General features: G+C 42.2%; 1 non-coding gene across 1 annotated transcript; it reads right to left on the bottom strand.

The window, feature by feature from the left end:
- Positions 1 to 8,514: 8,514 nt before the first annotated feature.
- On the bottom strand, positions 8,515 to 8,622 carry LOC148544708 (small nucleolar RNA R71). The gene has a single exon (XR_015901421.1). It is a non-coding gene; the product is annotated as a small nucleolar RNA R71 (small nucleolar RNA).
- Positions 8,623 to 9,432: the final 810 nt, after the last annotated feature.

Consider the following 9,432-nt stretch of genomic DNA (forward strand, 5'->3'; position numbering starts at 1 on the left):
ATTGGCTGACTTTTTCCACGCATCAAATTTTGGCGCTGTTGCCGGGGAGTTACAATTGTGTGCTAGATTATTAATTAGTGTACATAATTTTAATTTTTGCGTATTTTATTTTATTTTATTACCATGAGTTGTATGTTTCTTTCATTGAATGACGCGTTCACTGCCTGATCCGAGCTTAGTCGCATTTGATCCTGAAATTGAAAGAACTCTTTCATGTATTAGGCGAGCTCGGCGTCGGTTAGCCTCTGAGGGTGGTGAAGTGATTGTTATAGATTCACCAGTCTCATCTGAGGGCGAATCTGAACCGCCATCTGAGGGAGAAACAAGCTCTTTTACTACTGATTCAGTTAATTCACGTGCAGATAATATGGCAACCCCTAGGAGGATTACTCTCCAGGAAGCTAGAGCCCCAGACTTTACTCTGCAACCGTATCAAGTAAGTCATCCAAATCTGGCTGCAAATTTTGAACTGAAGACTGCACTAATCAACTTGATGCCCAAGTTTCGTGGCTTACCTGCTCAGGAGCCTATCAAGCACCTCAGGGATTTCTAGATAGTCTGTTCTACTGTTAGGCGTCATGGTGCAAATGAAACTTCGATTCTGTTAACCGCCTTCCCATTTTCTCTTGAGGGAAAGGCAAGGGAGTGGTACTACTCCCAACCTGAAGCAACTGTTACCAATTGGGATACGCTCAGGAGAGAATTCTTGGAAAAACACTTTCCAGTTGAAGTTACAGATAGATTGAGGAAACAGATCTCCTGCATTGTTCAAGGTGAATCGGAGACTCTCTATGAGTACTGGGAGCGGTGTAAGAACCTTTTGGACGCATACCCCTACCACATGATTGACAAGTTGGTATTGATCAGCTACTTCACTCAAGGCATGAAGCCTCGGGATAAGACCACATTGGATGGTGCTAGTAATGGTTCTCTGAAAAAGCACAAGACCGCAGATGAAGCATGGCAACTGATTAGCGATCTAGCTGAGTCCACTCGGAATCATAGGCACAAGAACAACCACTCAAAGGCTGTTGCAAAGGTTTTTTCTAGCATTGAGACTTCTGCTCTTACACAGAGTATATGTGAGATGACCAACCTACTGAAACAGATACAGTTGAATCAACAATAACCTCAGCCTCCCCCTGCACAACAAAGCCAACAGTTGGTCCCCCAAAGAGTATGCGGAATTTGTGCTGATTATAGTCACTACACTGATGAGTGCCCACAACTCCAAGAAGAAGACAACACCATGGCAGCTACTTATAACTTCTATGACTGCCCGAATCAAGGATACAATCAACAAGGCGGCAACTACAACCACGGTGGAAACTATAACCAAGGGTGGCAGGACAACTCCAACCAGGGCTGGAGAGTTAATTCCAACCATGGCTGGAGGGACAACTATAACAAAGGAGGCAGAGACAACAATGGAAATCAGAGGTGGAATAACAACAACAGACAGCAGAATCAGAACCAGCCTTACAGAGCACCTCACCTAAGGCAGTCACAAGGACCCCAGCACAACCAACAACAGATCCCACAGATCACTTATCCTCCTTCCTCATCAAATGACGAGATACTTCGTTCTCTTGTACAAGGACAACAAGACATGCAGACTATACTGAACTCTACTTTAAATGGTCTGAATGCCACTTTACAAGCTCTCGTATCCCAGATAGATTCATTACCTGCTTCCACCAACCAGCCTTCAAGCTCCAGTGGAATTCCTTCTCAACCCTTACTTAATCCCAAAGGTGGCATCAATGCCATCACTTTGAGGTCCAGAACCACACTGTAAGAGAGGATCCAGGAGGAGCCAAGTCCACAAGAACACGCCCCAATTGAAGACTTAGTTGAGGTGGAAGATGCTGAAGAAGAAGAGGAAGTACAAGACAAGCGTGAAGAAGAAGTAGCTCAGCCAAGGAATGGAGCACCAAAGGACGCAAAAGCTGCAAGTGGCGCCATTCCTATCCCATTTCCACACCTTGCACGGAAGTCCAGAAAGTAGATGGAACTTGATCCCAAAATGGTAGAAATTTTCAAAAAGGTTGAGGTAACTATTCCCCTTTTTGATGTTATTAAGCAAGTACCTAAATATGCAAAGGTTCTGAAAGATTTATGCATACATAAAGACAAAATTAATGAATTAGAAACTATTCCTTTAGGTAGTTCTATATCTGCTTTAATGGGGGGTATACCTGAAAAATGTAGTGATCCAGGTCTATGCATGGTTAACTGTACCATTGGGGTGTAATATTTTCCAATTGCATGTGTGATTTAGGAGCGTGTGTTAGTATAATGCCATTGTCTATATATGATGCTTTGAGGCTCCCTCCCTTAAAAAGGTCGGCAGCTCGTTTTGTGTTAGTAGATAAAAGCATTATTACAGTGGTTGAAATTGCTGAAGATGTATTAGTGAGCATTAAGGGGCTCACATTTCCCATTGACTTCTATATCTTGGAAATACCCCCTAATAACTCAGGAAGACCATCATCAATCCTGCTTGGAAGACCATTCCTGAAGACTTCGAAGTTCAAGCTGGATGCATTCTCAAGAACTTACTCTTTTGAGATAGATGGCAGAGCAGTGAGTTTCAGTTTAAATGAAGCTATGAAGCACCCTCTGGAAGATCATTCTATCTTCCAGTGCGACATCATTGATGAAACCGTAGCTGAAGTTCACCAAAAAAAAGTAGAAGAGAAGCACATGGAGCAAGGTCCAAGTGTGGGGACACCCTCTGAACACAATGAGGACACTTTGCCATTATCACTAGCTCCAGATGATCCAGAGCCCAGCCATGAGCAGATATTGGAATTAAAGCCCCTTCCACCCCACCTCAAGTATGCTTACCTTGAGGATAATCAGAAGCTCCCAGTTATCATTGCAAGGGAACTCACTTCTCAACAGGAGGAGCAGTTGCTCAGTGTGTTGAGAAAACACAAGAAAGTAATTGGGTGGAGCTTGGCAGATATAGTAGGCATCAGCCCTCAAGTTTGTGAGCATAGAATATTCTTAGAAGAGGGATCAAAGCCTGTCCGTCAACCCCAAATAAGATTGAATTCCACCATCTTAGAAGTTGTCAAGAAAGAAGTGACCAGGCTACTTGAAGCAGATATCATTTACCCCATCTAGGATAGTGAATGGGTTAGTCTAGTACAAGTGGTGCCCAAGAAGTCTGGAGTCACAACAGTAAAAAATGAGTATGGAGAACTCCTGACAACTAGAGTGCAGAATTCATGGAGAGTTTGCATTGATTACAGGCGTCTCAACCAAGCTACTCACAAGGATCATTACCCCTTGCCATTTATTGATCAGATGCTTGATCGCCTGTCAGGTAAATCCCATTACTACTTTTTAGATGGTTATACAGGCTATTTTCAAATTCATATAGCTCCTGAAGATCAGAAAAAGACCACTTTTACATGTCCCTTTGGAACATTTGCATATAAAAGGATGCCTTTTGGCTTATGTAATGCACCGGCTACTTTCCAAAGATGCATGATGAGTATCTTTTCAGATCTTATTGAGAACTGTATGGAAGTTTTCATGGATGATTTTAGCGTATATGGTGATTCATTTAACCTTTGCTTGGATAGTTTGGCTAGAGTATTAGACAAGTGTGTTAGCTCAAACCTTGTATTAAATTTTGAAAAATGTCACTTTATGGTAAAATAAGGTATCATACTAGGACATGTTGTGTCTAATACTGGTATTTCTATAGATCCAGCAAAGGTAGATGTCATTTCTAGTTTACCTTACCCCTCCTCCGTGAGGGAAGTCCGTTCGTTCCTTGGTCATGCAGGTTTCTACAGGAGATTTATTAAGGACTTCAGTAAGGTAGCATTGCCTTTATCTAAACTGCTGCAGAAAGATATTGAGTTCGAGTTCAGTGAGGATTGCTTGCAAGCATTTGATAAGCTGAAGATCGCCCTGACTCAAGCTCCGATTGTGAGAGGACTAGACTGGAGCCAGCCTTGTGAGATTATGTGTGATGCCTCCAACCATGCAGTAGGAGCGGCGCTGGCTCAGCGCGAAGGTAAGGATCCTTTTGTAATTGCTTATGCGTCTAAGACCTTAGACACTGCTCATTCTAATTACACCACCACTGAAAAAGAGCTTATGGCTATTGTTTTTGCTCTGGATAAATTCTGAGCCTATTTACTTGGTACTAAGGTGATAGTGTACTCAGACCATGCAGCTCTAAAGTATTTATTAACTAAAAAAGAATCCAAACCAAGGTTGATACGTTGGATACTGCTGCTGCAAGAATTTGATTTAGAAATTAAGGATAGGAGTGGTAACCAAAATTTAGTGGCAGACCACTTGAGTCGCCTTGAGCACATTAAGGATGACTCCACTCCTATCAATGATGCTTTTCCATTTGATAGCTTGCATGCAGTATCTGAAGTAGTTCCTTGGTATACACCTATAGCTAATTATCTAGTTAGCCGTACTTTCCCTCCTAATTTTACTAAGCATCAAAGAGACAAGATGAAAAGCGAGTTCAAATATTATATATGGGATGATCCATATTTATGGAGGTGTGGTGCTAATCAGGTAATTAGAAGGTGTGTGCCTCAATCAGAATTTCAATCTATTTTAGAGGTCTGCCACTCTTCTGAGAGTGGTGGACATTTTGGCCCTCAACGAACAGCTAGGAAAATTTTAGACTGTGGATTCTGGTGGCCTATTCTTTTTAAAGATGTTGCTGCCTTTTGTAAATCTTGTTTCCCATGCCAAAGGTTTGATAATATATCCAAGGGGGATGGGATGCCCCAACATATTATGCTATTCTGTGAAATTTTTTATGTTTGGGGCATTGACTTCATGGGTCCTTTTTCCAAACTCTGGTGGTTACCTTTATATATTGTTAGCTGTAGATTATGTTTCTAAATGGGTAGAAGCAATTTCTACCTGTACTGATGATGCTAAAACTGTTGTTTCCTTTGTTAGAAACCATATTATCTGTCGCTTTGGATCACCACGATCAATCGTGAGTGATCAAGGCATTCACTTCTGTAACAGGAGATTAGCAGGATTACTGAAGAAGCATGGGATTATTCACAAAGTAGCAACAACATACCATCCCCAGACCAATGGTCAAGCAGAGGTATCTAATAGAGAAATAAAGCGTATTCTGGAGAAGATAGTAAAGCCTCATCGGAAGGACTGGAGCACCAGACTTGTTGATGCGCTCTGGACATATCGGACAGCGTACAAGACACCCATTGGGATGAGCCCCTTCTGCTTAATGTACGGAAAGGCTTGACACCTTCCAGTAGAGGTGGAACACAAGGCTTTCTGGGCGGTGAGGGAGTGCAACATGGGATTCGAGCAAGCTGGTACTGAATGGAAGTTGTAACTGGCAGAACTGAAGACCCTTCGACTCGAAGCATATGACAACTCCGGATTATACAAAGAGAAGATGAAGGCTGTGCATGACAAGCATATCAAGATAAGAGAGTTCAGACCAGGAGATCTGGTTCTCTTTTACAACTCCAGGTTGAGACTCATGCCAGGAAAGCTGAGATCCAGATGGGAAGGTCCCTACAGAGTGGAGAAAGCAGAGCCATATGGCGTCTTCCACCTGCGTCATCCTTCAAGTTCCAATTGCATCAAGGTCAATGGACATTGCTTAAAGCTTTGTCATGGTGAAAGGATGAAGGAACACAAAGAGTTAGAGGTCTTCCTCTTGGAAGACCGACCAACAGAAGCAGAATGAGCCTGAAGACCGTCCAACTTAAGGACGTAAAAGCAAAGTGCTAGGTGGGAGACACCCCACCATGGTATGATCGTTCCTTTTCAGTCTTAGTTTTATTTTATTTTATTCTCCTTTATGTTTATTAGTGTCATTCATAACATCTGCATCAGCATCTTCAGTTTGCATTCTACATAAAAAAAAAAGAAGGCACGCGACGCGCGAGCGTCGCTGATGCGTACGTGTCATAAGTGCATGCGTGAAAAAGAAGAATGAAACAGAGAGTTACGTGGGAGCATGGCTGGAGGCGTGCCTTAGGCACAAACACGCCTACGCGAATGCGTCCCTGACGCGCCTGCGTCACTTGCAAAATCAGCCTTCCACGCATACACATCACCCACGCGTACGCGTGACCCTGCGAAATCGGCGTAAAGAAGGTTTAGGCAGAGAGTTGTGATGCCTTGATGCTGGAATGGTGCTAGGAGCACGAGCAACATCACGCGTGCGCGTCCCTGACGCGAACACGTCATTTTCCCCTCCAAGCCATCCACGCGTGCGCGTCCCTTACGCGCACGCGTCGGTTGAATTTTTGGCAAATGTGAAAATTGAACAGAGAGTTGTGCGTGCACGAGGCTGCTCTCGCGCCAATAGCACAATTTATTTCATGCGTACGCGTCCCCCACGTATACGCGTGATAAACCACTATTTTATGGTTTATAATATGTTTAATTGTGTGGTTTTATCATGATCTTTACCCACTTATTCATAGGATTAGCATGCATTTTTATTTCCTTCCTAAAATTATTACATGATTGAAAACTTGCTACCTAGAGACTTTTAATTATGTATTTTAATTCTCCTTTATTCCATTCGATGCCGTGATCTGTGTGTTAAGTGTTTCAGGCTTTATAGGGCATGAATGAGTTGGAGATTGGAAAGGAAGCTTGCATAAATGGAAGGAACACAAGAAATTAAGGAGATGACCAGCAAGAAGTGACGCGGCCGCATGGCTCACACAACCGTGCGGAAGAGAGGAAATTGCAGTGATGCGGCCGCATGGCTCACGCGACCGCGCGGATTGGAATAGCACAAGTGACGCGGAGGTGTGGACGACGCGCCCGCGTGGCAAAGCAAAATGCCGCATGACGCGTCCACATGAATGACGCAATCGCGTGACATGCGCGATCTGCAGAATTCGCTGGGGGCGATTTTGGGCCCTGTTTTGACCCAGTTTTTGGCCCAGAAAAGTAGACTAGAGCCAGAGAACATGTAGAAACCAAAAACAACATTCATTCTACATAGTTTTTAGTTTTTAGATCTAGTTTTACCCTTCCTCCAGGTTTTCTCTCTACACATTCATAGTTCTTAGGACTTTTATTTCGATTGCTCTTTGCATTGGGATATTGAGAAGAGTTATTACCTCATCAAGACTTCGTCATTCTAGTTCATTTTCTTTACTTGGCTTTACTCTTCCATGTCCTTTAATTTACTCAATTTTACTATTGGATTATTTTAGAATTTATCAATACAAGAGTTACTTTTATTTTTAATTGATTCCTTTGAGTTTTATTTATCATGTCTTTCTTTAATTCCCTTTTCTATGTTATGTGTTCCATAATCACAATGAGCGAGTAGTTCCCTAACTTGATGGGGAGAATACTCAAAAGAGAGATTGTAATTGGATTTATTGTTGGATGGCTCTCTAGTCACTAACGCCAATCCTTCCAAGTAAGCGGATTGGGACTTGTGAGTAGAAACATCATTCTAACTTATTTGACTTTCTCTTATTTAGTAAGGGATAACTAAACAGAACGACCTTCAATTATCAATTAATCTTGAGAGTACTGCAACAAGAATAGGGCTTCCAACTAATCTACTCCCAGTCAAGGCTTTTATTTAAATTACTTAATTTCCCCAATTTAATTTCCTGTTTATTCAACTCAAACTCTTTCTAAAAATATCTGATTAATAAAATAGCATACCTTTCTGCAACTTATTGGGAGACGACCTGGGATTCATACTCCCAGTATTTTAAATTTTAATTTTTGTGACAACCTTTCTAAATTGATAAGCGGATTTCTGGTTGGTTAAGAACTATACTTGCAACGCACAACTTATATCAATTCTTAATTAGCCAATTTCCGCCACGTCAATTTTTGGCGCCGTTGCCGAGAAGTTGCAATAGAGTGCTAAAGTTATTGATTGGATTTTATTTATTTGCATTTTATTTTATCTTGCTACTATGAGCTGCTTGTTTCTTTCGTTAGATGACGCGTTCACTTCCTAATCCAAACTTGCCAGTATTCGATCCTGAGATTGAAAGAACTATTTCACGAATAAGGCAAGCTCGGCGTCGGTTAGTCCTCTCTGAGGGCAGATCTGAAACGTCACTTGAGAAAACCAGCCCCCGTTCTACTGATTTGGTTGATTTACGTACAGGTAACATGGCAGCAGCTAGGAGAGTTACTATCCAGGAGGCTGAAGCCCCTGATTTTGCAATGCAACCATTTCAAGCACATCACCCAGCGGTGGCTACAGACTTTGAAATAAAGACCGTACTGCTCAATTTGATGCCCAAGTTTCATGGCTTGCCTGCTCAAGAGCCTATCAAGCACCTGAGAGATTTTCAAGCAGCCTGTTCTACCGTTAGGCGTGATGGTGCAGATGAAACTTCAATTTTGCTGAAAGCTTTTCCGTTTTCTCTTGAGGGGAAGGCAAGAGAGTGGTACTACACTCAACCAGCAGCAACTGTATCCAACTGGGATACACTGAGAAGAGAACTCTTGGAAAAATTCTTTCCAGCTGAAGTTACTGATAAACTGAGGAAAGACATTTCCATGATTGTTTAGGATGAATCTGAGACTCTCTATGAATACTGGGAGCGCTTCAATTATCTTCTAAAAGCATGCCCCCACCATATGATTGACAAGATAGTATTACTCAGTTACGTCACACAAGGTATGAGGCCCCAAGATAAGACTACATTGAAAAGTGCTAGCAATGGGTCTATCAAAAAGTACAAGACCACTGATGAGGCATGGCAATTGATCAGTGACTTAGCTGAATCTACTGGGAATCATAGGCAAAAACAAGGCCGTTTAAAAGCCGTTGCAGAAGTATCCTCTAGCAGAGAGACTGCTGCTCTAACTCAGAGTATCTATGAAATGACCAACTTGCTGAAGCAGATGCAATTGAATCAACAACAAGTTCAGCAAGCTCAACCTTCTCCACCACAACAAAACCAACAGTTAGTCCCACAGAGAGTTTGTGGAATCTGTGTTGATTATAGCCACTATACTAATGAGTGTTCACAACTCCAACAGGAAGACAACACCGTAGCAGCCACTCATAACTTCTATGACCGCCCCAACCAAGGGTACAATCAAGGTGGCAATTACAACCATGGATGGCAGGACAATTCTAACCAGAATTGGAGGGACAACAACAACAGAAGAGGTAGAGACAATCAGGGAAATCAGAGGTGGAATAATAACAACAACAGAAAGCAGAACCAGAACCAGCCTTACAGAGCACCTCACCTAAGACAATCCCAAGGACCACAGAATACCCAACAGCAGACCTCTCAAATTACTTATCCTTCCTCATCTTCTAATGATGATTTACTACAATCTATCGATCGGAGACAACAGACCATGGAAAATAACATTAATGCCACTCTAAATGGTCTGAAGGCTACTTTGCAAGCTCTTGTCTTTGATGACAAGTCATCTTAG

Source organism: Arachis ipaensis, chromosome B9 (genome assembly GCF_059453495.1).
Source record: "Arachis ipaensis isolate K30076 ecotype BB chromosome B9, ASM5945349v1, whole genome shotgun sequence".
In the NCBI taxonomy this organism is placed as follows: Eukaryota; Viridiplantae; Streptophyta; class Magnoliopsida; order Fabales; family Fabaceae; genus Arachis; species Arachis ipaensis.